The sequence below is a fragment of the Odontesthes bonariensis genome, chromosome 15 (genome assembly GCF_027942865.1).
Source record: "Odontesthes bonariensis isolate fOdoBon6 chromosome 15, fOdoBon6.hap1, whole genome shotgun sequence".
Classification (NCBI taxonomy): Eukaryota; Metazoa; Chordata; class Actinopteri; order Atheriniformes; family Atherinopsidae; genus Odontesthes; species Odontesthes bonariensis.
Window position 1 is genome coordinate 31,992,858 of NC_134520.1, and position 24,245 is coordinate 32,017,102.

Genomic DNA, 24,245 nt, shown 5'->3' on the forward strand with positions numbered 1-24,245 from the left:
AGAATCTAAAAATGGAGCACTTTCCATTGCTAAATTTGAACAAACGCTTACTTGTTTTGTTGAAGCTTTTGCCACAAATCTCATGGCCTTCCTCGGTGGATGTTTTTGCTTTGCTGTCATAGTTCTGTTGTTCTCGGGTAACCGTAGTGTGAGGTTTGGGTAATGTTGTATGAATGTTTAATCAGGGCTCTGCACAGCGCAAACAGCTTGCTGTTAGCAGCACACGCAACAGAATTTTAAGCTGTGACTGGATGCTTCTTTGACCAAAATGCTCCAGACATTATATCCACTAATCAGATCATTTTTCAGCTCAGTTGTTCTTTTTGTCCAAATGATACCCTCAGAACAGTATCGGGTCCCTCAACACATTGAACTAAATGCATTATTGCTCTTTCTAAGATACTTATTTTTAACAGTACACATCAGATTTTAAGGTAATTTGGGGTCGTCCTGAGTCCCCTGTAAGGCACATTCTGCCCTGCCTTTTCTCCACATGGGGCAGCACGCTCATTAGAGATGAAATGTGCTTATGAATCTAAGGCTCATGACAGTGTTTAGTGTTATATCTTTCCACCTTCAATTCCACTCAGCTCAAAGTCAGTTTGTTTCCGCTGTAAAAAAATCTTGTGCAGTCTGTATTATCATCCTGACGAATATCTGTGTGACAAAGTAAACATTAGTAAACATTTTCAATGAACGGTTTATATTTATCAAGGGACATCATCATTTTTATGTTGCACTGTCACCATATTCTGCCATCACCACGTTTCTTCTTGTTGACTCCAAGTTTACTGGATCTCCAAGGGTCTCCAAGGTCCCATTAATGTATACTGGGACATTTGCCTCCCAGGTTTCACCTTAAAGGGATAGTTTGCCTCTTTTGACATGGAGCTGTATAACATCCAATATCAGCAACATCATTTATGAACATCTTCTTACCCCCTGCTGCGTCCTGTGAGCAGAGTTCCAGCCGAGTTTTGGTGTTGATGAAGGTAGTCCGGCTAGTTGGCTGGGGCTTAAAAAATAAAGCGTTTTATCATCGATATCGGACTATATCTCTCTGGAAGGACTGAGATTTAGTATCAACGGACGGAAGGATCTTTTTACGGCAAAGTTTGGCAAAGTGCTGGAGTACCTGAGAACTCAGAGGACTTTTGCCTGAACGCTGGACTTATAAGGACTTTTGAGTTCATTGCTGTGGTTGTATTCTGGATTTGCTACATTTCTCAAATAATCTGTATATGCACGGTGCTGGACTGTCATAATCTTGAAAATGTTCAATAAAAAGAATGTTCAAAAAAAAAAAAAAAAAGCGTCTTGCTTCTCAAAACAATATGCGTTCAAAAGAGTAATACATTTTCATCTCAAAATCGTTCATCCAGAAAAAGTTAGACCTCACAATCGCTTTGCGCTATTTTTGTCTCCCTTCATATCAATGCGTTCAGCCACCTAGCGATAGCCGCACCTGTTACGGTGTTTACTGCTCAGAAGCAGGGGACTGCTCGGTCTGCACCGTCTACACAGCAGGTAGTGATTCGAAGGTAGAGAGAAAATAGCGCCAAGCAATTGTGAGGTCTGACTTTTTCCTGGAGAACGATTTTGTGATGATTTTGTGATGGTAGCCGGACTACCTTCGTCAACACCAAAACTCGGCTGGAACTCGGCTCACAGGACGCAGCAGGGGGCAAGAAAATGTTCATAAATGATGTTGCTGATATGGGATGTCACACAGCTTCATGTCAAAAGAGGCGAACTATCCCTTTAAGGCAGCACTTCTCCACAGACTTGGTTAAGTTTTAAGAGTGCAAATCCTTTAAATGCACATCAAGTAGGCGAGGAAAGAGGAGGAAAAACAGCTGTGCCCCCTCCTTGCACATGCAGGCTAAGAGAAGCAAAGCCATGTCAAAAGGATGTGGGTGAGGGAGTTGATGAAACATGGGGACTTTTATTTATCCATTTATTTATCTATTTTTATTATTGGAAAGCAACTCTAATATTGCCTTGGAGTCACCAGAACACATGTTACAGGACTGACTGTACAGTAGGTTTCATTAGCACTGTTTTAACTGTATCTAACTGTACACTTTCACACTGGCTTTCCAGGGCTTATTAGCCCAAGTCTTACCAAAATCATGTGCTACTGAATAAGCAAATTTGGAATCTGTAAATGTAGTATCAGATTGATCCGATCAAAGCAATCAGTTGTGCTGCTCGTGCTGAAGATAAAGGCAACGTATGTGCTTCTCTGCAGCATCAGTTATCATCAATCATAGCACATCCTGCAAGTCAATCACTGTGTATCCCTCGCTGAGATGGCTTTAACATCAGGAACAGTTTGAATCATCGAAAAACTAATCAGGGTTAAATCTGTGGTCGTTAGATCCTGGTAATGATAAGCTTTATTGGAGCGTTATTAGGTTGCCTTTTCCATTTCTAATCACTCCTTGTTGCAATAGGCTGACATACACATGTATATCAAAGGCAAATACCATATATCTCAGTGTATCTGGGTAGAAATCATTACCAGGTCTGGCTTCTCCACACATACTATCATCCCTGTATAGGAGCACCTTTCCAAATCATATGAGGAAAATATTATTAACACATTTCAGATATCATTTGGAGTCCTCTGATAAAGCGTTTGATGTTGCAGAACACTTTGTCTTGAATGTAGTAAAACAGGCGGATATACAGCTCAGATCAGGGATGAGGGTTGAGAAACAGGCAGCATCTCAAGCACATACAAGTCTGTCAAGTTCAGGTAGTTTGGTGTGACCTGTGAGTAGAATAAGAGACTTTTAGGACAATAATACTATTAATTTAAAGATAAATTAATAGCTTAAAGAACTCCTCAGACTTTACTGTGCAGATTTTACAGTATTGTTAGTATTACATCTCTGGTTGTCCTGACAACAGCCCTGCATGCTCCACCATGTTGTCCTTCCATCGCTTCTACACTTGCTCCCCATGCGCTGTCACTCACTGGGCTCTCTCGTTACACAACTGTGGAGGGCCGGTGGGCTGACAGGAGGTGGAAGATGAATTTTTCTCATCAGGAGCAGGGTGAGCTCCTTCTCCGGGGGGAATTCCTGCCCACTCCCCTCCTGACAGGTTTGATGAATCTCCACTAACCCTGTTCTCTGGACGCAAATCCAGAGCTTTTAACCAAACGCACCACTGCTCGGTTGTTGAGCGAGGTTAGAAACAAATACCGTGGAGCATTTCAACAACGAGAGATGTCGTATTTTCTCCTCAACTTCAACCCAGCCTGCTCTGACATGTTGCACATTTGCTCAAAGCCAACAGAATCCCAGCTAGAAGAAGAATTCTGATCTTTTACTAATATATTACACATTTACTGCACTCAGACTTTTACTTAAATAGAAGTAAACCGTAAATGTTTGTTCAGAACATTTGTATCATCAGTGACCGCTGCACATCGACATTAAAGGCCAGAACTCCTGTGGAGCAGTGTTTAAAATCACAACAGCTTAACAGGTCAAATCTTACTTGTGATGACTGGTGTTCAGTGTCACTAGATCACATCTGTCTTCAAAAGGCGCAAAAAAACGTTTTAGTTTGAGTGCATCCGAATCTCTGCAGGGGTCAGGGGTTTGTTTCTGTGTGAAACAGGGATTTCATTCCCCAAAACTAAAAGCTGCAACGAACAAATGCAGATTACAAAAATCTTATCAACTTACAAGCTACAAACACATAAAATTCTAAGTTTATAAGTCTCACTATGGACAGCTAAGGAGCTGAACTTTGCTCAAAGCCAGGCAGATGATGTAAAAGATGTTAAATAGCTGTAACATCAAGCAAAAACATTCCTATAAATGTTTATGCTGAGATATTTGGGTTCATTTTAGCTGCATGTTTGGACACCAGTTGTAAATTTCCTCACATTGTGGTTAACACTTGTTGAGATTTTATTTGTTAGCAGCAGTAAATTTGGCAACTTCTAGACGTTTTTGAGCTTAGAATAAGAACTTTATATCCTATCCTATGATCCATATCTACGACAGAAATGGGTAGGAAAAGGAAAAACCTGTAGTTCTCATTCCCAGGGTGTAAAATAAAATAGGATGGGATTCAGACACAGGGAGTTTGAACATTTCTAACCAGTTTGAAAGTGAATATCTGCTCTGAGCTCCTTTATTCTCCAACACAGCCTGAACCCTCTCAGACGAGCTTTCTGTCCTTTCTTTAAGGAGTCTTCAGGAATAGTTCTCCAGGCTTCTTGAAGGACATCCCAAAGCTCTTCTTTGGATGTGGGCTGCCTTTTGTTCCGTTCTCTGCCAACATGATCCCACACTGCTTCAGTAATGTTGAGCTCCGGGCTCTGGGGAGGATTCATCCCTCCATCAGACCTGCTGCCACTGATTTTCAGCCCACTTCTTGTGTCCTTTGGCACAGCTCAGCCTTTTCTCCCTGTTTCCCTTCCTTAAGAACGGCTTCCTGACAGCCACCCTTCCATGGAGCCCATTTCTGATGAGGCTTGGGCCAACAGCAGATGGATCAGCTGAAGGTCCAGATGCATCTCTCAGCTCCTGTGTCAGGTCTTTGCTGGATTTTTTCCTCTTTCTTAAGGACATCACTTTCAGATCCTGTTCATCTGCTGTAGATAGTTCTTTAGGCCTGACACTTCTTCTTTTGTCCTCCACTTGTCCAGTTTCCTCAAATGTTTTAAGGACACACTGCACACCATGCTGAGATATGCCAAGTTTTCAGCTAACAGCTCTCTGGGAATCACCTTGTTGCTGCAGAAATCCTGTTTTCTGTCTGTCAGACTGTGTTATCTTTGCTGTTTTTCATAGATGCAGCTAAAGAAATGGCTAAAGATCCAATTTAAAATGGCTTCTTTGCTGAGTTGTCTGTTATGTGTCGACACAACACTGGTTCATCCCTTGAGTTAGGAGCCTATTTTCTGCTTGAATGATTCATAGGTGAGTTTTAAGTGGCTTAACAAACAAAAAAAAACGGTACAAGGACTGGACGGAAAATGAGTGAAAAAGCAGCAAACCGTCACAAAATTTTGAAAGATTAACTCTCCCTCTTGTGTTCCAGTCTGATTGTCGTATGAATGATTACACCTGTTCCCTGTTAAGCCTGTGTGTATAAGAGTCTGCGTCTCCCCTTGTCTTGTCGTATCTGTTTGGTCTAACGTGCGTTCACTCTTGCCATTCCAAGCCACAGCTCTAGCCTTGATCTAAGTCACCGTTTGGTTGATTCCTCTTTGAGAGACTTTTTTGTGCTCGTTTACTTTTGATAATCTAGCCTTGCTAAAGTTTAAGTTTTATAGCCTTCTTGCTTTTCCTCCCAGTGGAGTGATCTTTTATTTTATAATATTCCATAGCGTAGTGCCTCCGATCTTCAGGAGAGGTTTTTGTTTTCCTCCGTAGCAGGAGAGATTTTTTTGTTAAGGTTAAGCTTTTGATAGTCTACGTTTTCTCCTCCTTTTAGTGGAGTGATTATTATTTTGATCATTTTTCATAAATATACCTCTCTCACTTTGGGAGAAGTATATATATAACTTCCATAGCCTGCGATTATTTCTCTTTTGAAGAGTTTGGTGATTTATGGCTCCTCATTAAAGCTCGTTTTTGAAACATCATTTCCGGCTTCTGCGTCCTCCGTGCTCTGGGCCTGACACCAACGTCCAAAGAAGAGCTTTGAAAGAACTGGAGAACTATTGCTCAACTTTAAAAGATTACCATAATGTCTGGCTGCTTGAAATAAATACTTAAAGATATTAGGGCTGAATTAAGATTCTTGCACAGCACATTTCTTTATGTGATGTCACAAGACTTGATGTTTTCTGGGGATGAATCTGAGGATGACGATGCTTTTTAAGTTTAGACGTGTAATTAGCAGCGACAGCTGGAACACGCGTCCATCTCTGACAGAGGCAGACTTTCACTTTGGGTAAAGTAGGAACCAAGTCGTAACGAAGAAAATGAACACAAAGAAATGGAATGTGGGTGCAGGTCATACCTCAGCAATAAAATGCTGGCATGGACCATTACCATCACACTTCTCTGTTATCATTATTGTTGAGTCATGCTGAGATAAAATTAGGTTTGTAAATCTTAGTGCCTACCATGCTGTTTTCCTGTGCTGATGAAGAGGACGACAACATGAGGTTTGAGTTGAGCAACCCTCAGCTGTTGTTTCATATCATCAGCATTTAGGAGGCAGAACTAGAACAGAGTTTAGACAAGGTGAAAGGTAGAGGGATTATAACTTGGGCTGAATTTTGTGTAAAAATCTAGACTCTGTGAGTATGCTATGGGAGCTGTAGTATTGATACAGTACTAATAGGGCTGTGTGGTTCTTTAATAAATGCCCCTTGGTAAAAGTGCAACATGACCTAAACATAAATCCAGACACCGTAGGATGATCACTGAAGGTTAGAACAACAGTTTAGAGACAAGCTGGCAAGGTCAGAAACATTGTTTGACTGAAGATGTTTGAAGGTGTGTCAGCAAAAACTGTGTGGAAACAGTCACTGCTGGAAAGGAACTACTTTTTCTGTTTGAGTAAAAATCGACTTAATTATTTCCCCATTTTGCCAGAATCCAAGAAGTGAAAGTGAGAAAGCACAAGGAAATTCATATTTTTATCACATTCTCAAATATTTATGCAGTGTAATACTAAATCTCCACCCAATTCTGTAGTTTTGCCTCGTCAGAGCTTTTTTGTTTTTTGACAGCTACATTTCAGCTCAACACTAAGAGTGCAGACCTTTTCATCACACCCTAAAACGAACAGGAATCCTGATCTAACCTTAAATAAAACTTTGCATTTAGTTGCTAAGGAACAGAGGCATAACCTGAATTTTGACTTTAAATCTTTTCTGCAATAAAGGCCATGCAAAATTAATCCATGTAAACAGGGCTGGGTGAGTGGACTGTGGAGGATGACTTATTCATGGAGGCCACACCTGACCCAGACCTGCAGGCAGAGGGAGTGGGGGGGTAATGTTTGTCCAACTGCTCATCAGGCCGATGCCGTGTTAAACATGCTCGATTGCTGATCTGAACTACCGAGGAGTCGAGGCTGTGGTGTCAATATAAATATATGCTGTAGGAGAAGGTGCTCGGGATGAGCAACCGTCGAGTCCAAGTCGCCACAGGAAGGAGAGAGGATGATTATTTTCTACCACAGGGTCAGGAAAATAAGCCTTCTGAAGAAGTTTAACCTCTATGTCAAATCACAGTCACTGAGCACTTTGTTAGGAACACTTTTTCACGTGTGTTGTTGTATCCAGTCGAGCAGTCAACACTGTAATGTTTTCAGTCGTGTCAAAAATATATATAAAATCCTGATGTTTTACACATTAAGATAGAGTATAAAAGAAAAAAATCATCCGGTCCTTATCAGGTCTTAAAATGAGGTAACTACAACCTCGGATGATCAGCAACACCTGACACTATCATTATTTAATGACCAAAAACTGAGACAAAATGCAGAAGAAGAAAAACTAAGTTCACCTTTAATCCTTCCATAAGAATTAGGACGGTAAGTTGTGGTCATGTGCTGCTGATCAAAGCACTGATTAACTGTTTATCAGTCAGTGTGAGCCTCTATAAAAGCAAAAGTTCTGCAGCATTCAGTTGTGTGTTAACACGATGCCAAGGAGGAAAGACATCAGCAATGATCTCAGAGCAGCACATCAACCTGGGAAGGGTTATAAGGCCGTTTCCAAACTATCTGGAGCCCATCGTTCTGCAGAGAGAAAGATTATTCACAAGTGGAAAACATTCAGGACAGCTGTCAATCTTCCCAGGAGTGGACGTCCCAGCAAGGTCACCCCAAGGTCAGAAACCCAAGAGCTACATCTCAGACTCTGCAGGCCTCAGTTTGCATGTTAAAGGTTAAAGGTCACCCCAAGGTCAGAAACCCAAGAGCTACATCTCAGACTCTACAGGCCTCAGTTAGCATGTTAAAGGTTAAAGGTCACCCCAAGGTCAGAAACCCAAGAGCTACATCTCAGACTCTGCAGGACTCAGTTTGCATGTTAAAGGTTAAAGGTCACCCCAAGGTCAGAAACCCAAGAGCTACATCTCAGACTCTGCAGGCCTCAGTTAGCATGTTAAAGGTTAAAAGTCATGACAGCATAGTTGGAAACAGACTGAACAGGTGTGGCTTGTGTGGAAGGGCTGCAGGAGAAAGCATCTTCTCTCTAAAAAGAACATGGCAGCACAGCTTAGGTTTTGCAAAGCTGCATCTGAACAAACCATAAGACTTCTGGAACAATGTCCTTTGGACAGACCAGACCAAAGTGGAGATGTTTGCTCATAATGCACAGCAGCACGTTTGGAGGAAACCAAACACAGCATATCAGCACAAACACCTCACACCAGCTGTCAAGCACGGTGGTGGAGGGCTGATGATCTGGGCTGGTTCTGCAGCCACAGGACCTGGGCACCTCGCAGCCACTGAGTCCACCATGAACTCCTCTGGATACCAAAGTGTTCTAGAGTCAGATGTGAGGCCAAAGCTGGGCTGAAACTGGCTCATCAACAGGACAAAGATCCCAAACACAGCAGCAGATCTACAGCAGAATGTGTGAAGAAGAGAAGAATCGAGGTGTTGCAACGGTCCAGTCAGAGTGCAGACCTCAGCCTGACTGAGACGCTGTGGTGGGACCTTCAGAGAGCTGTGCAGAAACCAAAGCTGCAGACCTCAATGAGCTGCAGCAGCGCTGGAGAGAAGAGGCCGAGATTCCTCCAGAACCATGAGAGAGACTGAGGACGTCCCACAGGAAACCATCACTTCAACGCACTGCTGCTGAAGCTGCTGCTACAAGCTGCTGGATCAGAGGGTTCACTTAGTTTTTAACACAATGATTATGCATTTTGGCTCAGTTTTTGTTAAATAAATAATGACACCGTGTGTAACATGTTGTGTTGTTTTGGATTTATCTAGTTTTCAGATTTGGTAAGGAACAGAGGTATGTACAACTTTAAAGTAATAGATGGGGAACTTCCTTTTTTCACGCGACTGTATAAAACCTGCAGATCCAGGACAGGAGCTGCAGTTCATGTTCAATAAAAATAATAATAAAAAAAAGAATGGGGGGGGGAAATGATCTCACGGACTTCGAGTAATAAATGTGAAACTGCGGATATCCTGGAATTTCCACTGAAGTCTCAAGAGCTTTCTTGGAATGGTGCATAAAACAGAAAAAAAAAAAAAAAATCAAATGAACTTTTACAAGTGTGCTGAGGAGAGCACATACAACACATCCAGCCTTATGGAGAGTTGGCCGGACCAGAAGACGAGCACATCGGGTTCCAGTCCAATAACAGAAATCAGAGGCGTCAGTGGCTCATCAAAACCAGACAAGTGAAAAAATGTTGCCCGCTTTGTTTGATTTATCTACGTTTCTGCTGATCCTGCATGAATCTGTGCAGCCAACCTCCTGCATAATAACACGTGACAGCATGTGACATAAGTCCTCCTTTGAATAGATTCAAATATAGAGGATTCTTGATTGCAGCTTGCCCTGTGATAAGCTCGAGTTTTCAGGTCAGAGCTTGTTCACATAAGACACACCCGCCTCTCCTTGATTTGTAAGGGTTCAAATAATTCATAAAAAACGGGTTTAAAGTACCAACACTGGCGTGTAGGTGGACTGGAAGTCTCTGCGCAAAAACAAGAGAAAAAACTCAGAAATTGAGTAAGACAGTCAAGTAACAGTGGGGAAAAAAAACAATAAGTCTCACAGAAACAGCAACAAAGACCACATCAACAGCAGTGAAGGTAGAGAACGTTATCTGGCCCCAAACTGCCAACATCTCTCACCACAAAAAAACCTCTAAATAAAAAGGCAACATGTCAGACAAGTAGCTCCTCTCTTCCACTAACTCCCTTTACTTTCTCTCCATTTCTGCCTCTTCTGTCACCGAGCGAGGGCTGCCATGACAGTTTCAGCACTCCGTTTCCGTCTCCTCCGTACGCCGCTGGCAGCGCTGAGTCTGCACTCCTTCACCACATTCACTTCTTCATTCTGTTTATTTCTCAGAGTCTTTTGTTTTCCTGCAGAACTCCGCTGCGCCATAATAAACAGGCTAAATGAGGACACGCCTTTACAAGGCAGAGGCTTTGAGTGTACCCCAGTTTAAGTTACAAGGCAGAAGAAAAACGGTATTCCACCGCTTTTTGTTACGCTGAAAGTCTTTGTCACACAGTTTGCTTGAATTTAGAAGCTTTTTCTCTTCCCCCAGCTTCCACACTCGTATTCTAACTTTAACTGAGACAAACTTTTAGTGACACAATCCAAACTTTTACCACTGCAAGAACAATACTTCAGAAGCTCTAAGACTGCTCCATGTTTTCCTTGTTCTCACCTGGCCTTTGGGTCGCCAGTGTAGAAAATGGCCCAAAACTTGGTTCCATGCAGCAACAAGAAGGTCGAAGGTTAAATGTTTTAAACACCCACTACAACAGCATCTCTGCCAAACATCGAATGCCAGCAGATTTCATAGAATCTTGTTGTGCTGCAACACAAATGCATAATGCATCTCCATGACAGTTCAGTTGCCCAAATGAATTATGGACACAATTCCTTTCAATGTCTTTGAAACAAAAGAGCCTGCAGTCATCAGCCGAGCTCGTTTCTGACATGTTTCCACTGATGGTTTAAAGAGGATCCTGGAGGGTGCATGGGAGTTCGCCCAACCGGTCTACATGTGTTTTGTGGACTTGGAGACAGTGTTGTTTTTGACAACCATCTTAGATTTAGTCTTAGTCTTTTGGACTAAAATGCTTATTAGTTTTACTCACATTTTAGTCACTTCTATATGTGATAGTTTTAGTCCAGTTTTAGTCAACGAAAAGTCAAAAAGGTTTTAGTCTAGTTTTAGTAAAAAAAAAAAGAAAAAATAAGTATAGTCTACCGTGTTAAGAAAATAGTATGGTCTTAACTATCAAACAAGCAGAACAAAAATACATAGCTTATTAACTGACCCTGTACTAAAGCTTTCTGATTTTTCATTCTGTACTGTGCGTGTGTCCCAACTTTACTGTAAGCGCACTAAACGCACAGGTCCTGGTTAGGGCTGCACAACGTCACTTGTGGCTTTTAGGCTAAAGCTAGCAGACTCTACGTATAACAGTAACTCGACCTGTTTAACATATCAAGTTACGTGCTGACAGAACGTACACACAAAGAGATAACCACACCGTCACTGAATGTAAACATGGCTAAACATGCTGCTAAAGTAACACACACATAATGAATTGAGGTTAGCGTAACTAACTTTAGCTAACTAAGTTAGCAGCCCATTTGCTCCAGGAGTATGTGGAAAACGTACTAATGTATTAGCTTACTATGAAATTTATCGATTATGTTAACAGCATTTGTAACTTACCTTAGAAAAAATATCCCTGTGGCGAGCCTTAAGGTGCCGCAGCAGATACTTTTTAGATTTTAATTGACACACACAATAAGCAGAAATGTCATGCATTTTAAACATCTGACAGATCACCCACTAACATTTTCGTCCATTCTCGTCTCGTCAACGAAAACTCACACACGTCTCGTCATGTTTTCGTCATCAGAGAGCTATGTTTATCTCGTCACCGTCTCGTTATCGTCATGAAAAAAAGTGGCGTCAACGAAATGATTTCGTCATCGTCATCGTTGACGAAAACAACACTGCTTGGAGAAGGCGTTCGACCGTGTCCCTCGGGGACTCTTGTGGGGGGTGCTCCGGGTGTATGGAGTGCCGGACTCCTTGATATGGGCTGTTCGGTCTCTGTATGACCGGTGTCAGAGTTTGTAATTGCCGGCAGTAAGTCGGACATGTTTCGGACATGTGAGGGTTTTACTCCGTCAGGGCTGCCCTTTGTCACCGATTGTGTTCAGAATTTTTGTGGACAGAATTTCTAGGCGCAGCCAGGGCGTTGAGGGGGTCCGTTTTCGCGACCTCAGAATCGGGTCTCTGCTCTTTGCGGACGATGTGGTTCTGTTGGCGTCGTCGGGCCGTGACCTTCAGCTCTCACTGGAGCGGTTTGCAGCCGAGTGTGAAGCGGCTGGGATGAGAATCAGCACCTCCAAATCTGAGACCATGGTCTTCGGCCGGAAAAGGGTGGAATGCTCTCTCTGGGTCGGGAATGAGATCCTTCCCCAAGTGGAGGAGTTCAAGTATCTCGGGGTCTTGTTCACGAGTGAGGGACGATTGGAGCAGGAGATTGACAGACGGATCGGTGCGGCGTCTGCAGTGATGCGGGCTCTGCACCGGCCTGTGGTGGTGAAGAAGGAGCTGAGCCAGAAGGCAAAGCTCTCGATTTACCGGTCAATCTATGTTCCTACCCTCACCTATGGTCACGAGCTGTGGGTAGTGACCGAAAGAACGAGATCGCGAATACAAGCGGCCGTAATGAGTTTCCTCCGCAGGGTGTCTGGGCTCTCCCTTAGAGATAGGGTGAGAAGCTCGGTCATCCGGGAGGGGCTCGGAGTAGAACCGCTGCTCCTCCGCATCGAGAGGAGTCAGATGAGGTGGCTCGGGCATCTGGTGAGAATGCCTCCTGGAAGCCTCCCCGGTGAGGTGTTTCGGGCCCGTCCCACTGGGAGGAGGCCCCGGGGAAGACCCAGGACACGTTGGAGAGACTATGTTTCTCGGCTGGCCTGGGAACGCCTCGGGGTCCCCCCAGAAGAGCTGGAGGAAGTGGCCGGGGACAGGGACGTCTGGGTTTCTCTGCTCAAGCTGCTGCCCCCGCGACCCGATCCTCAGACCAGCAGAAGATAATGGATGGATGGATGGTTTAAAGAGGATAAACAAGTATCTGTACCACTAACAGAGGGTGGTGCAGGCTACCGTGCTCGTCATAGTCTTCAGTGAAAGTAGCTGTCCCAGCAGGAAACAACCCCCAAGGAAGAGAAAGGAAATGACGGAAACTGCTGTGGACATCCAGCACCTCTGGAATTACATTTGTCCCAGGGAATATCTGCGGTATTAAATCTGGGAAGAGAAGTGAGTTTTATTGTTTTCCAGCTCAGACCAGAAAAGTCACTTTTACTCGGTCAGAAGAGAGTTGCAAAATTGTCAAATTTGCATTCAGTCTTCTTTGAAACAGGCAAAAACTGCCTCCTGTCTGCACATTAACATCTTTTGCACGTGGTGCTCCCTGGATAGGAATATGGCAGCGTAAATATAGCTCTTCTGCAATGTAGAAAGACCAACTATACAAATAGATTTATAATTAATTCAGCTTTATTGCTGTTACACACCACACTCTTAGCACCAGAGTAAATGGTCAGGGTGTGTTTTAACAGCTCGTTTCTCTTCACATTGAGTCTGCCGCAGATGAATAGTCGCTTTTTCTTTTTCAGCGTGTTGCAGATTTGTCTCGACTGTCCCTTTTTGCATGATAAGCATGACAAAGCCAAGTTAACAAGCAGCCCACAGAGTCAGTCTGTCTGGAAGGAGGTAGCTCATAAACATGCATCAGTCTGGACAGCGTTAGTCTGCCTCTGGGTCCAGGTCCTCAGTGTCAGTGTCAGGCTCAGTGACACCTCCGTCACTTCGGCTGAGCAGCTGCACGCTGTTTGCCATGTGAGTGCCTGCGTGGCACTTTGCGGTGCGGTGGGTGACAGGATGCATGACAGCGGACGGTGCGGTACTGGCACTCTCCTGTCATCTGGGAGAGATCCACCCTCAGGACTGAAGCGGAGTCCTTCTGAAATCAAAACTCTTCTGGAGTCACACACAGTCTGAACTTGGCTTCTGTGGCTTCATACTGTCCTGGTAAGAGATAACAACTGACTGAGCAGCTGAGGAAACTGGCAGCTGAGCGGTGATTCATTTGACCGAAGAGGAAATACTGAAAATACTGAAATTCCTTATATTGTCAGGAAAAAGGTTCAGGTGGACATATGGTTCCCCAAAAATACAGACAGAGAGAAAAGTATTACAGTAAACCTCATCTTGCTAACTGTTCTGGTTAGTTCACATCGGTTATGTCACTGACTGCCATAGTTTCTTGTCCAGTTTTCAACATTGAATAAGATAAAGGCAAAAGTCCACTTCAAGAAAAACATCTCAGACAATAATGGAAGTTGACAAGAATATACCACACTGAAAAAAGTGACTTTTTGGTGAAGTAAACTCTATCAGAGTAACTGTCGTAATTTCTACCTTGTATTTAAGAATTAGTAAGAACTAGAGCTTCTTAAGTAAAATTAAACATTTTATAAATGTAATACATGAATTATGGGGGAAGAGTAAGTTTTATTTAGGTTTCCTCATATAATTTAAATGTTTAATATTTGTATGTACATAAACCTAAAAATACTACATAAACTTTACTCTGAAAGTGTATCGTTAAAATGTACTAAGTTACTTCATAACAGCAAATACTACAGATATATAACATTTACTTAAAATTTTGAGTAAAATGATGTTCCTGCCTATGAAAAACAAGTAGACTTTACTTACTTTGTTTAAATAAATATAACTTAAAACTTAGATGTAATAAAGTAAATGTTACTTAATATCTTCAAAACTGTTATGTTTTATGGTAAGTAAAATTTACTTGATACTGGCAAGTGAGTGTTATTTGATATTGCAGCATTAAATATTACTTAAATGATTTGAGTGCAAATACTTACAAAGGGTTTTTAAGTAAATCTTATGAGTTGTTTTTTTCAGTGCATGGTTAGGTAATTAGATCCATTTCTACTTGAATATTTAGAGAAACAGTAAAGAAGTTCAAAAGTTGTTTAAAAAATATTTACTTCTGTGAAAAGGTTTTATGGACAAACTGAGTCACGAACCTGCAAACTGCCATTTACAAATGAATTATAAATACTTTTCTGTATTTGTGGCACTCTGTAGAGTCTAATATTTTCATTATTTACAGCAAATGGGAAAAAATAAACAATAATTCACATATTCAAAGCAGAAGACTAAATGTGAAAAGATGCAGATTAATTCAGAGATAAAAATGACGGTCGAAGCTTCAGTCTTTATCAGTTTTTAGGTGCCACACCTCAACGTTTGTGCTCTGAGCAGTGGCAGGTCTGTCATTAAATGTCATGTTTCTCAGTCTTATGCTTTAGGCTGCACAACCTCATTCAGGGATGAGAGAAGAAGAGGAAGGAGATGATACCCAGGAGATATCTGTCTTTAAATTCAGTTTGACACCCAAAGGAAACCTGCGCCAGCAAACAGAGAAGCCGGTGGTTGGAACCCTCTGTTTCTGAGGCGACTGCTCCAGGCTGCCACCCATATGTAGGAGCGACCAGTGTGGATACAAGCAAGGTTTTTTTCTATATCAAGAACAACCACGATGTTACTCAACAGAATAATGTACCTCATCTCAAAATCTGGGCCGATTCGCTTCAAGTGTCATTTTCAAATTTGCTGCTTTGCTACATTAAATGTGCGGGTTTGGTGGGTGATGTATCAGACTGAGCAAATGTGAGGACAGTGTTTGTGGTGCTGTGTGTGTGTGAGAGTGTGCTTGGTGCAGGCTGCGAGTCTGTGGTGTGGCTTCAGGCCAGGCTGAGTGGAATAATTGATTGCCGATTGACCCTTCACTGCCACTGCGGACAGTCCTCTCCACTGCATTACTGCACGGACTCATCTGATCAGCGGTGTGTGTGCAGCCTCACAGCTGTGTGCGTCTGTGTGCCAACCAGCCACAACATTTAAAAACCGCAGACGGATCAAGTGAATAACATTGATTATTTTGTTCCAATAGCACTTATCAAGGGTTGGGAAATATCAACACGCAGTTCTTGAATTTGATGTGTTGGAAAAATGTTCCGAATAAAGATTTCAGTAACTTTGAACAGAGAGGAACTGTGATGGATAGACGACTCAGCCAGAGCATCCCAAAAACAGCAGGCCCTGTGGGGTTTTCAGTGTATTCTTCTTAGAACCTCTAAAAAGGGGTCCAAAAAAAAAAAAAAAAAAGTGCACAATCTTTACTGATGCAAGTGAAAAAGGGGAAGACTGGCCCATGTGATCATTTAAAGGTTCAAACTTCTATTTTAGGAGTCTACTTCAGCGGGTTTACATGCTTTAATGTTCGTTAACCTTATTATTTTTATCAAACGGTACTTTAATGTGGCACCTTTCTTCTCCATTCTGTCTGAAATGGTCCATTTTAGTTTCTGTCTCTTTAAGATCCAGTCAAACATGGCAGTTTAGGAGCATTATCTTCTGTGGGATGGAATAGTTTAGTTGGACTTTGGTCTTTGTAGACCTGCAGTCATGGAGAAAATCTATGGAATCCCCCTGAAGTTAAAGGAAAACCCCCCAAAAAAGCATGTTGCCTGTTGGAGACTGTATATGAAGCTTGGTAATGTGATGCAATGCTGCAACAGTTTGTGCTCTTTGTTATGCTAATTTAAAATACTGTTAATGACGATACAGCACCTTATAGCAATGTTTTTTCAGTCTGCTGGAAAAAGGTCTCGCGTTATTGGTCCGTTCACATCACCGACCAGGCAAAAATGAGCAGCATCATCTTTCCACTTATAGAAAAAGTGAAATTGCACAACACCTTGTTGTTTACTGGAACGGGAGTGCTATCTTGTAAGGACCTCTGCCCTAGTACCACTGCGCTATTTTTATTTTATTTTTTTTGTGACTAAAAATAGTGAAATCTGGTAGAATAGGGAAGATACGGAGACAGAAGATGGACCTTAATGGGACCTTTATGAAGTTGTGCTGCTGAATACAAGATCCACTCATTAAAAATCAGGCACTGTGCTAAAATCAGACCCTTTTTTTGGTCAATTTATCAAAGTAAACACATTATAATACTTCTAATTACATTCAACAGTGTGTTTCATAATAAAGATGATAATAAAGATGTCTTTTGGTCTTTGAACTTTATTTCTTTTCAGTAGATTGGATACGAGCTGTAGAAATGGACTTTTATGTGATTTTACAGGTGTAGAAGCACTGTTCTGAGGTTAGAATGAACTTCTCAGCCTCAGAACAAGCAAAAACAAATGAACCCTGTGGTTTCTTATTCTCTATAGTTTCCCTGTGTGGAGGCAGAATCAGGCGCGTCCGATGAAACAAAGACGCATTACTTTGATATCAGCTGTAAAATGTTTGTAAAATGATTGTTGATGTCGGCTCCAGATTTGTTCATTCTGCTAATCGTATTTAAAGCTAAAACAAACTTTAGTTGGTGTCAGTGATAACAAACTTTTTGCAAAACACAAGACAGTTGGAAGTTGTCCCAACAAAATGCATTTTATTACGTAGTTATTTTTAAGGCCTAAGCAGAAAGTTTCCCGAACTTTAACCCATCAAGGCTTCATGTAGCGTGTCTTCTGTTACCCTTTAAGTCTGAGGTGAATCAACTGGTGCACCAACTTTTTCAAAGCATAATAATTAGGGCTGGGCGAGTTAACTCGTTATTATCGCGTTAACTCGTTAATTATTTAACGCCGATAAATATTTTAGCGCGCATTAACGCAGTTTTTTTTTTTTTTTTTTTAATTAAACAAAAATGTAGAATTTTTTTTGGGGGGGGGGGGGGGCTTTTGTGCCTTTAATGGATAGGAAAGTTCAGTGAGACAGGAAGCAGGGGGCAGAGAGAGGGGGAACAACACGCAGCACAGGGCTGTCCGATGTGAGACTCAAACCGGGGCCAGCTGCAGCGAGGACTATAGCCTCTGTACATGGGGCGCCTGTTCAACCCACTATTCCACGACCACCCCTGTTTTATTATTTATTTATTATATTATTGTAAAAGTCTGTTGCTCACAGGCTTTTATTTTGTAAAAGTCTGTTGCTGTCTGCTGCGGAACCGGAAAAGAAAGTAATCGGCGGATCCACCAAACATGGAGAAGGGTACGGAACTTTTACTCGGCCGTTTTCATTTTAAAGTTCTTCCAGACGGCGGAGTCGACAGAACCAAAGTCATCTGTAAACACTGCCAAGTTGAATTGTCTTCTCAGCGTAGTAGTTCCAGTCTAAAATATCACTTAAAGGCAAAACACACAACTGATAGCAGCAAGTCATTCAAGGAAACAGACAGTGGAGCGAGGCTTCTACATAAAAACTACAGAAAGATGCTGATGTTAAAAGTGTGTTTGCACAACAAATGTTATGGCACTTTCATTCATATGGCAGCACATTTAAAATAAAACTAAATGCTAAAAGCTATACACTACTTTTGGATTCATTTTTGGATTTTGCATACAAATGCGATTAATCGCGATTAATCAGGGAGATCATGTGATTAAAAATTTTAATCGTTGCCCAGCCCTAATGATAATTATCATAATGAAGTCCAACAGAGCCAGAACTATCAGTGATACTGGCCTCAAGTGGCTTCTTTGTTGGCTTCACATCTCAGGCCCAGAGGCTCCAGTCCAGGCATTCGTGTGGGTGTCGACTCCGACGTGTACCACCTGCCTGATCATTACTGCAGACCACCTACATCCCGTCATCCCTACATTCCCTGCTGGAAGGGGCAGGATGATGCTCCCTGCCACACTACAAAAACTGGATGGTTTGAAATACCTGAGAATAAGACCGATCCAGCATCTGTGGAAAAACAAGTCCACCCCAGAATGTACAGGATTTAAAGGACAGGGTGACTCCTGACACTGAAAGAGGACTTCTGTGGTTTATTCTTCGACAGGTCAGAACTATTTTGGTGTCACAAAGGACACCCACACAGTGTTCGACTGGTAGTTTTATTGTTGTGGCCGTAAATGTCTGTCATCTTTGACCACAAACCGAAGTTCAAACCAGCAACCATCATTGGAAACAAAAAGGCCCGTGTGACCTGTGTCACAATAAAAAAGTGAATGAGAAACTCTGAGTTTCTCCTTTCTGATTGAAATGCTGAATCACTGGCACACACAGAGGTAAGGAAGTGAAGCATGAAGGGAAGTGATAGTGGTGTTTTCAGGGATTCAGCAGGAACTCGACCCCTCGTTAAAAGGTTGACTCAGTAAATCATCTCGTGATCAACAGAAAATAAAACAACACCAGGGAAATCTCTCAAATTATGAGCTGAAACCGCTCCTGGTGACAAATACGAGTAATAAAAAGCACAAAAACAATCAATTAATCCCGAATTATGAAATAAATGAAAACACCTACTCTGCTTAAACGCTTCGAAGAGGGTATCTGGAGGTAATTCTCCCTTTGTGGCATAGTTTAAATGTTTTATTTCCCACTTTCAGGTAACAAGTATGCTGTTTTCTGTGATTCACACCTCCCCTCCTCTCCGTTTTAAGATCAGCACATCATCCCACCGGTCTCATTCGTTTGTTTGTTTGTTTGTTTGCCAGTTAGTTTATTACTGTATTTTCAAAGCATAGGACAGGGTTGGATTTGCTGTTTGGGCATATTTTCTCCTGTGATAGCATGTTTGAATTTGTCCACTCAGCATGCAGCATGTCAGAGTGTGAGTGTGTTTCTCGGTGTGTGTGTGTGTGTGTGTGTGTGTGTGTGTGTGTGTGTGTGTGTGTGTGTGTGTGTGTGTGTGACGGTGTGGTGCCGGTGGATGCAGGGCACGCAGCTCAGTCAGGGGTCGCAGCAGCAGTATGGCGCCAACGGTGCCAAATTGCTTTCCTGGGCGTGTCGGGCGGGGACCGGCGCGGTGCACCTCCGTCCCCTCCCCCACTCTGTGGAGGCTCCTGGCCCCCGGGGTCACTAACTCCATCACCAGATCAGGAGTAATAATTATTAATACCCCGTGAGTGTGAACAGCACGCAGGTGATTTATCAAAAATGTCGATTACATTTTGCGCAGGGTGACAACTTTTAAAAGCTGAGCAGGTCCCCCGGGAGCGGCTCCAACTGGAGCCGCAAACACGTATCTGCTGGACGGAGCTATTAGGTTTCTGCTCAATTAAAAAGAAAAAACACAAATGCCTCACATTTCAAGACGTTTTTTGGAAGGACAGATGCTCACAATTTTAATTGATCGCGACTGTTCTCACAAGGAAACACAGGAAAGCAGCAGCAAGCACGACCAGATGAGAGTTTTGAAGGACTCTGTGGACTCTGATCAACACAGAATTACCATCATTATATCAGAGTCTCATAAGGAGCAAGCATATCTGCATACTGACACCAAATCCATCTGAATCAGTGATGTTTCAATGCCAGTCTGTAAAAATATTCACAGTCTGCGTGTGAAGGTGCTGCAGCTGGGTATCACTTCATTCTAATAATTAGATACAAAACTGTTCTCCTTCTCAAATCCTGCTGTTCAGTGGGGCGCCAAAGTGTGTGTTCACGAGCTGTCCTTTGGATTCAACGCTCTGACACACAGGCCAGGGAAAAATACAGGAATGGTGAGTTAACATCTGCGTGTCCGATGCTCAAAGAGGAAAACTAAAGACAGAGTACAAGCTGAGGGTGATCCAGACGTCTGAAAACGCTTTCTTTATGTCTTTCGAGTTGGAGATCAGAAGTTCTAAGTTCCCAGACGTCATATTATGACAACGAACGTCGCCTGGAAGTTGAAAAGTGACGCTGCAGGGTACCCACTGTGTCAGTCCTGATAAATCAGCAGCACATGACACAGTCTGCATAACCAGGAGACTGTGACTGACGTGAAAAAAATGGGGATTTATTGATCTGTCAGAATAGCTTCAAGTTACATCAACATATCTTGTTAGTATGTTAGCATGCCACTTTATACACATTTTATGTGTCATTTATACACATTTTCAAGCTATTGTGAATCTTTTTACAGATTCGTAGATACAAAGGCAGTGTAGGAAAGCGCTGCTCATACATCCACCATGAACACAGAAACCTCGTCGCTTTTTTATCTGCTTGATGTTAAAACTAACATCATCAGAAACCAGCCATCATCCCCATGATGAATTAATGGCTGCGGGTTTATCCGTGTCAACTTTGATACGGTTTGTTTAATTAAACATGAGCTAATACTTCCTCCCAAGTCATCTTTTAAACTTGACACCCATCAATTTTCCACACCCGCTTTATTCAGGGTGGCGCCTATCCCAGCTGCTATTGGGCGAGAGGCAGGGTACCCCGGGGACGGGTACACCGGGGACGGGTACCCCGGGGACGGGTACACCAGGGACGGGTACACCGGGGACGGGTACACCGGGGACGGTTACACCGGGGACGGTTACACCAGGGACGGGTACACCAGGGACGGGTACACCGGGGACGGGTACACCGGGGACGGGTACACCAGGGACGGGTACACCAGGGACGGGTTACCAGTCCGTCACAGGGCTTCAACCCAACATTTAAAGGAAAATAGTACAAAGACAACTAATCAAATGTTAAACCTGAGAAATGTAATCCTTTTTAGATGCATTGCTCGTACACATAGAGCTCTTTTATGCTTTTCCTCTTCAGTCTGCCGGACGGGAAAAATCAGCCTCATCCTGGATCTTGTTCATATAAGTTTTCATATCTGTTTTCAGCATTGTGTCTTCTGTACAGATATCTCTGATCGTCTTCCTCTTTTTATAATTTGATGCACCCTTTATAAGGAAATCCATGAATTCTTTACGTCCTGACACTGATTAAAGTTTTGCTTTTATTGTTAAGCTTTCTGTCTCCACGGTCTTTAAGTGCTCAACCTTTTCCCATCTCCACCTCTGATAGGCTGCACTCTCTCTGGAACAGACCATTTGCCAGTTAATGTGATCACACTGAAATGTTTGAAGTGCTTTTAAAGCTTTACATTGTTTCTCGTCTTTTGTCACAAACTTTTCTGAAAGCTAAAAATGAAAAATGATCACAGTTCTCAGTTTAAAGGTGCTGATTTGATGCCAGTACGTAGAAAATGACTGCGTTCTTTTTATTTTAAATCTTACCAACATTTTTTAAAACATGTTTGTATAAGAACTCCATTATAAAGACTTTTTAAAACAGCACAGTCACCTGTGAGCAGGGATTCTCTGAACATTCAGCCTTTTTAGTATAAAATGAGCCATTTATTTCCCATATTGAACCACAGAGGAGGGGTTAATATGATGTGGAAGACAAATAAGCTTTTAAAAAAGAACCTTCCATAGAATACCGACATCCTTAACAGTGAAACCACGTCAAGAGCATCTGTTCCACTATGACTTGGTGGAATTCTGTTAGCACCAACAAGCTTCTAAACCACTAACCATCATGCACATGAGCAGAAATGCAATGATACCAACAACATTATGCGTGTAACAGTCAAATCACCCAGGATTAGCTCCTTCCAGTCCGGTTAAACAAACTTATAGATAACATACGTTCCTTTCACTCCTGTGTTTTCATCACTGCACTGTTGGCCTGCTGACAGCCAGAGATGAGCTCGAAAAGAAACCCGGATCTCATATGTAAAAACTAGAATCAGACCAGCAGGACTTCAGCAAGAAAAAACAGCTTCTGAGCGAAACTACCCTTCAGAGACCACAACTCCAACATCACCTGCCTGAGCTGAAAACACTCTGTGGTGCAAATACTTAAGAAAATTAACAAATTCGTCAAATTCGTCAAAGACGAGCACCAAAGAGTGAACTCCAGCCGTGCCCTGACCTGCACAACAACAGAAGAAAGAGGAGGCGGAGGTTATTATCAGCCTTCCTAAAATGATGCGAATCCATCAGCTGCCCCAGTGTTTGTCTGCACTCTGTTTATGATGTGTGTGTGTGTGTGTGTGCGTGCGTGTGTGTGAAGGTATACTGTAGGTAAGCTGAGCCGAAGAGACGCTGACTGTGTTGAATCTCAGCAGCAGCAGCTCCAGACGCCAGAGACACACCGCACCCCCCCTCCATCTCCGTTTCTCTCCATCCCTCTTCACTCGCTTTGTTCCAGCTCGCATGGACTCTGCCCTGATTTATAGAAAGAAAAGCCCTCAGAGTAGTCATGGTGATATCTCTCTCTGTGCCACACACACACACACACACACACGGGACATGTCTGCCCCTGCATACCCCCACAGTCTACATGTGTGTGTGCGTATAGCTACAATACGCACACACACTCCGACTCTCGGTGAGGTGACGGCTGTCACACTGCTCAACGTTTCCTCTGAGTCAGCAAAAGCAGGAAGAGGAGGAGAGCGGTGGAGAGGCTGAAAGGGGCTGAGAGGGGGAGGAAGAGGGGAAATTGAAGAAGAGAGATATTAAGAGAAAATTAAAATCTGAACTGAGGTGAAAGCCAAATGTTTCACTCATTAAAGACTCAGCAAATTAATTAGTTTGTGAAGTTGGGGGGCAGTGATTTGACATGGACTCCAACTTTAATGCACAGCATGTCCACATTTAAAGCAGGAATCTAATGGAATTTATTTAAATATAAGAACTGAGCTAAAGTTCTGAATCTACAGGGCTGCGATGGTTAAAAAAAAGTGTGTTGCCTGATAATTAAGCAATAAAATGTGAGGAATATTTCATAGTATATTCATGACATTTAAATGTTTATAATAAAAAAAAGAAAAAAATGCAAAAAAAACTAAAACAACTAAAACAACATCAGGTAAGGATGTGAAAATAGTTACTAAAAGTGTTTGGAAGAGGAAAACAGTTTGAATGCACATCTCAGTTTGCCTCTCCATCAATCAAAAGCCTCCAAACCACAGCCGGCACTCAAAGACAACTCATCAGACTGTCAGATTTAACATTAAACTACCTGCAGCCTGCGGGGAAAAGGACAAATGGCTCAGATGTGTCACTAATGATGAGAAAAAGAAAATCTATACAGGAAATGAAGTTGTGTTTTTAAACATTGAAGAAGTCAGATTCCAGCCGCAGACACACAAACAGGTTGGACTGACGGTGGAAACATGCAGCTGCACAGGCTGTGCACATCACTGACTGCTCACCATCCACTTGACCCGCAACACACACTCACACACACACACACACACACACACACACACACACACACACTCTCCTTCAATCACACACTCATTCACGGTCAGTTATGATGCGTGTTTGAAGTGAGCAGCAACCCGCCGGGCGTGTCACATCAGCATCAACACGCGGTGGCATCTGTCTCAGCCCGCGCGGCTTCCCACCCTGAGAGGTGCACAAACCTCTTAATTCAGCCGGGGGGCGCGCGCACACACACACACGCGCGCGCACATCGTGGACACTGGGGGGTATCATGCAGAGATGCCCCACGGACACACTCACAACGTGCAGAGAGTGAGAAGGGGGGGTGCTCACCTCGCTGTTTGCAGGAGGCGGCAGCCGGGCTTCATCAATCCATCACCGGCTGACGAGACGCGCAGTGGCCCGCTGACAGGCGGCCTGAGCCGGGGCGGTGGGGCAGGGG